This window comes from Arachis ipaensis, chromosome B10 (genome assembly GCF_000816755.2).
Source record: "Arachis ipaensis cultivar K30076 chromosome B10, Araip1.1, whole genome shotgun sequence".
NCBI classification, from domain to species: Eukaryota; Viridiplantae; Streptophyta; class Magnoliopsida; order Fabales; family Fabaceae; genus Arachis; species Arachis ipaensis.
The window spans coordinates 27348221-27354942 of record NC_029794.2 but is presented as its reverse complement, the minus strand read 5'-3'; positions in this window follow the sequence as shown (position 1 = coordinate 27354942).

Genomic DNA, 6722 nt, shown 5'->3' with positions numbered 1-6722 from the left:
GTAAGGAGTCTAGCAGAGTTGTTTGATGATTACACAAATAAAAAATAACCAGATACCAATGCGTGTTGTTCTCGTTGAAAGGTAAAAAAATCTAGTAGATAAAGGCCATTAAACAATAAAAAAATAAAAAATACAATAAATCATATACCTTTTTTAGACCTTCATCAAATTTTTTTTATGAATTCTTTTTGATAATATTTCAACAAAACTTCAATTTTGATATCACATTTCAGTATGAATTGCTGAATTTAATAATTAGGGGCTAAGTCAGGGACACCAATTATACAATAAGATAAAATAAATAAAAACTTTAACAAGCCTGAAAAAGACATGGCGTACCAAAAACACAGCTGGCAAAAACCAGTGTGTTTGACATCTTATTCCTTTCTCCTGCACGGTTAGCATAGTAGCACCAAATTCAACATCTATGTGATAATTAATAAATTTATTAAGAATGGAAAGTATGCTAAAGATAATAGTTTAATTATGCACTTACATCCCCATGCACCAATTTCTTGAAAATTAATGACTTGAAGTTGTCATGAGTTCCGCTAAACTTATTTGTTGTCGTCAACACCTCATCACTACAAACATAAAACACATTAATATTGTACCATTTTTTAAAGCTTTAATAGATAGATAGATAGATAAATGAGATACGTAACCTCATTTTAATTATTTTTTTATGATTATATGATATTTATTAATATTATTTTCTCAATAAATATATAGTATATAATAATATAATAAATATAAACTAATTAGTTAGTTATTAAAATTAAAAATAGTTACTTTAATATAAAAATAAAATTAAAAAATTTGAGGGATAAAATCACACTTTTATTATCGCCATTATCTATATATATACACTTTTACTCATTACATAAAATACCAAATACCCAAATCCTAATTAATGGACTTTAATAAGCTATATACATGAAAGTACTTAGGAGTACCTAAAAAATACCTAATTAACAAGGTCAAATACTAACTAAATTTAGATAATTACATATGCTAACTTATAATACTATTATTAATATAGAGTAAATAGTCATTTTTGACCCCTTACTTTACCTTCCTTGTTCTTCCTTTTTTAATATCTTTTCAGAAATTGGTTCTAAGTTCTAACAGAGAAATAATCCTACTGAAGTCTCCATTCATGTTTGTCGCCTCATCCTACTACTACTAAACAACCATCACTAGATTCATCATAGTCAATACCACCTCATAAAGGTTGGGAGACAGCAGAATGTCTTCGGTCGCGTTCTATCTCCATGGCAAAGAAGGTTTCTAGACGTGAAATTGTAGTATGTTGAAATAAATTATTTTATTAATTCAGATCATGCATATTGAATCATATCATAATGCGGAATGTACTTTTACTCATAGAAATTAAAAATTAGAAATCAGAACTTAATGGAAGAATAGTCTCAGTCTTTCTCAATCAAAATCTTCTGTATCCCTATCTGAATTGCAACTTCTCTGATGGAAAAAGAGTTGCTGATGTAGCTTTGGTATGTTGGGGACCAAAACCCTGAAGGCACTATTTATATTTGAGCATGGCACCCATTAAACCCTAAACCCCAAATAAAAATAGTATCTAAAGTCCAAAAGATATTATATCTAAAGTCCAAAAGATAATATCTAGTTTTATTCTCATTTAATTCTAAATCAAAAGTAATTATGACTTGTTTAATTTAGCATTTATAACAATAAATGAGATCACCATTATATAAGTCATTTAATTTGAAATAGCATAATTTGTAATTATAATTAATATATGTATTGCCCACAAACAAATTAGAAAATTAAATAATTTCCTAATAATCTCCCACTTGGGCTATACATATATTCTTTCTTGACATAATCATATCTTATAAACTTTATATCTTATAAACTTTATGCGCGCATCTGAATACTATTTCTCTTATTACTTTAACAATTTGGTCCATCTCATATATTAGATATGTAATTACTGCACCTTTTATCACATTAGTGTCATGACGAAACCACGATAATCACCATACTAATATATTTAACGACATAGATCAAATCTGGATGAGTAATATGGAAATTACATGCCAAGTGATCTCATTAGGGGTGGCAAGCAGGGAAGCCCGTCCCGTCCCGCCCCGCCCCTCCCTATAATTTCACAATCATTTTAATAAATTTATAATTTCTAAAGGCATAAAAAAATTATAATTTTTATATTCACAAACATTAAAGTCTTTGTAATTATAAATATCTAATAAACATAATTATAAACCAAGTTTTCATCCAAAACATAATTATAAATATTGTCTCCAAAGTAAAATAAATGTAATCCACAACATAATTATAAATACTGTGTCCGAATCAAAATAAACATAATCCAAACCATTCAATTTTCATCTTCATTCTCTTGTAAGTTGGGTTGGGAGAAGTTGGATTTTGGCAAAAAAATTGCAAAGCCAAAAAAACACTAAGCCCAGCAGGGAAGCCTGCCATGCCCCGCCAAAGCCCGCGGTTTAAGCAGTGCGGGTTAGGCGAGCTTTTGTTATTTGGTGGTCCTAATTTTCCAGCCCGGCCCACCTTTCTTGACAAGATACGCAGTCCGTCCCGGCGGGTTTAGACTCGTTTGCCACCCCTAGATCTCATGCATGTCTATTTCCAGTTGGTCCAACTTTAAAATTTTATTGAGATCAAACACAAATAAATATTGCAAAATAAATATTTCACATAACATGAAATAAACCATCAACTTAATTCTGCAGAAAAATAATTCAATATCTATCATAGGACATATAGCATAAAATAAACTTCCACTAAATCAAGGCATCACAAAGATTGATGCCCATCCGAGCAGTATGCTCATTAAAGACTTTAGGGATCAATCCCTTGGTCAATGAGTCTGCTAGCATATACTATGTTCCTATATGTTTTATGAAATCTGTTTTTCTTTAACTTTCTCCTTGACAACTAAGAACTTGATGTCTATATGCTTCGATTTTGTCAAACTCTCATTGTTGGAGTATAGTACTGCTGACTTATTGTCACAAAATATCTTCAATGGCTTTTCAATGTCATCTATTATACAAAGCTCGGTGACAAAGTTTCGCAACCATATTCCATGTTTGGATGCCTCAAAGCAAGCAACGTATTCTGCCTCCATTGTTGAGAAAGCTACAAGAGTCTATTTGTTAGACTTCCATGCAATAGCTTCTCCAGCCAACATGAAGATACAGCCTGTAGTAGAGAGTCTACTATCTTGGCATCCCATAAAATCGAAATCAGAGTACGCAATGATCTCCAAATTTTCTGATCTCCGATAAGTAAGCATGTAATCCTTTGTTCTCTTCAGATAATGCATTACGCGTTTAACAGCTATCCAATGATCTATACCCGAATTGCTCAAGTATCTACCCAACACTCCCACTATAAATAATATATCAGGATGTCTGCAGACTTGAGCATATATTAAGCTCCCTAGTGCTGATGCATAAGGTTTATCATGCATCACTGTCCTCTCAAGATCATTTTTGAGGCATTGCTTGAGACTGAACTTGTCTCCTTTAACTATCAGTGTGTCCATTGGTCTACAAATTTTCATGCCATATCTACTTAAAATCTTTTCGATATAGTTCTTTTGTGATAATCCAAGAATACATTGAGAGCAATCTCTTAGTATCTCGATTTCTAATACAAAAAAGGCATCACCAAGATCTTTCATTTTGAATTTGTTCGATAGGAATTTCTTAGTTTCATGCAATAAGCCTATATCGTTACTGACAAGTAGAATGTCATCAACATATAAGACCAAAAAGATGTATTTACTCCCACTAAACTTGCGGTATACACACTAATCTATGATATTTACCTCAAAACCATATGAGGTAATGACTTGATGAAACGTATGATACCATTGACAAGAATTTTGTTTAAGACCATAGATGGATTTCTTTAACTTACAAATCATAGATTTTGAATTGCCTGATCCAAAATTTTCTGGTTGTACTATATACATCATTTTATCAATGTTACCATTGAGAAACGTTGTCTTTACATCCATCTGATGTAGCTCCAAGTCAAAATGAGTTACCAGTTCCATTATGATTCTAAAAGAGTCTTTCGATGATACCAGAGAGAAAGTCTCTTTATAGTCTATGCCTTCCTTTTGAGTAAAGCCTTTAGCGACTAGACGAGCTTTATATCTCTCGATATTACCTTTAGAATCCCTTTTGGTTTTAAATATCCATTTACAACTAATTGGTTTCACACCTTCAGGTAATTCTACGAGATCCCAAATGTTATTGTCTTTCATAGACTTCATCTCTTCTTTCATGGCATCGATCCACTTTTCAGAGTTAGAACTTTGCATGGCTTGAAGAAAATTGATTGGGTCATTTTCTATCAAACCAATACCATCCTCATGTTCTTGGAGATAGACTACATATTCATCCGAAATTACACTTCCCTTTTTTCTGTTGGATCTCCTTAATGGCACTTCTTAAGGTTGTTGAGCTTGCTGTATAGGTTGGGATTCAGGAGAATTCTCATGATTTTCCTGTGCTGTAGCAGTATCTTGAGTAACAACGATATTCACATTGTTCTCTTGTACTGTAACTGGATCTACAGTAGGATTCTCATTGTACTCTTGTACTATAACTATATCTTGAACAATAATAGGTACAAAGACCGTATCATTATCATTTATAGAATCCTCATCAAAAGCAACATTCCTAATATTTCCTTCCCCTCAAAACTCAACATCCTCAAAAAATCTCACATTTCCCGTTTCAAAAAAGACCTTGATGCAAGATTGTAAAACTTGTACCCCCGTGAACGCTCAGCATAACCAACGAAATAGCAACTAATTGTTCTTGAATCCAATTTTTTTTCATGCGGCCTATAAGGTCGCACTTTAGCTGGACATCCCCCAAATGTGCAAATGCTTTATACTGGCCTTTTCCTAATCCAAATTTCATAAGGAGTTTTGTTAACTGCTTTGCTTGGCACCCTATTAAGGATGTACACTACAGTCTTCAAGGCTTCTCCGTAGAATGATTCAGGCAAGGAAGAATGACTAATCATACTTCTCACCATGTCCTTAAGAGTTCGATCCTTTGTTCTAGAACACCATTCATGCTAGGTTTGCCTGGCGTGGTGTATTGCGGAACAATACCACACTCCTTTAGGAAAAGAGCGAAAGGCCCGGGACGTTGCTTACCTGAACTGTCATATCTTTCGTAGTATTCACCACCACGATCAGATTTGACAACTTTAATTTTCTTCCCAAGTTGAAGTTCAACTTCAGCTTTGAAAGACTTGAAAACATCCAAGGCTTAGGACTTTTCATGAATTAAATATAGATACTGGTGCACGAAATTGTGATCTCCAGGCTCATGCCTTGGACCTTGACTTTAACCGCTCAGTCTCAAGTTTTCACTTGACACCTGCACGCCACAAGCACATGGTTAGGGACAGCTTGGTTTAGCCGCTTAGACCAGGATTTCAGTCCTTTAGGCCCCCCTATCCACTGATGCTCAAAGCCTTGGGATCCTTTTTATTACCCTTGCCTTTTGGTTTTAAGGGTTATTGGCTTTTTCTGCTTGCTTTTTCTTTTTCTTTCTATTGTTTTTTTTTTCCTGCAAGCTTTGTTCTTTGCTGCTTTTTCTTGCTTCAAGAATCATTTTTATGATTTTTCAGATTATCAATAACATGTCTCATGTTCATCATTCTTTCAAGAGCCAACATATTTAACAGTCTTAAGCAACAAATTCAAAAGGCATATGCACTGTTCAAGCATTCATTCAGAAGACAGAACGCATTGCCACCACATTTAACTAATCAGAATTTCTCTTATTAAAACTCGAAATTTTATTGCCTCTTATTCAAAAGATCTACTACTTTATTCATGTTTAATGATGATGAGAAAAATAGACTATAACTTAATTGGAGATAAAATCAAAATAGATACTAATTACTACTATATGACTCCTAAGGTAAAACTAAAATAAGAACAGTTATCACAGAGTTAAGGCTAAGATTAGAACTCAACAACCTTGAGGTTTGGGAAGTGGATGTTCCTCTAGTCTGTGAGGTGCTTGGTCCTTCAAGAGAGAATTTCTGGCGCTTCAGTTCCTTTAAATCACGCCCTTGCTCCTCTTGGAGTGGGTTGTTTTCCTTTAGGGGCCATGATCTTAGTGATCACGGATAAACACACCAAACTTAGAGGTTTGCTTGTCCTCAAGCAAAAGAAAAGAAAGGAGATGGGTAGAAGGAGAGCTCCTCCCCACCATCCTGGCGTTTGAACGCCCAAACACTGCCTGTTTTGGGCGTTCAACGCCCAATTGCTGCACTTCTGGGCGTTCAACGCCCAGTTGCTGCCCTTTTCTGGCGTTGAACGCCAGATTGCTATCCTTCCTGGCGTTCAGCGCCCACTGGATGCCCATTTTGGGCGCTGAACGCCCAAAATGGCCTTCACTGGCGTTTTCTTGCCAGTGAGCTCCCTATCTCTGTTTTGTGTGCAGATTCCTTCTGTAACCCTGTGGATTTATGAAAATAATGATTTACCTTAGTCTCAATGAATTTTATATAAACAAATAAAAATAAAAATCGGGCAAAAATGATTAGAGGTTTGATGCCCCATGGCTGGGTTGCCTCCCAGAAAGCGCTTCTTTATTATCTTTAGCTGGACCTTGCTGAGCTTTTAATCTAGCTTCAGCCTTGAGCATTCTTGCTCA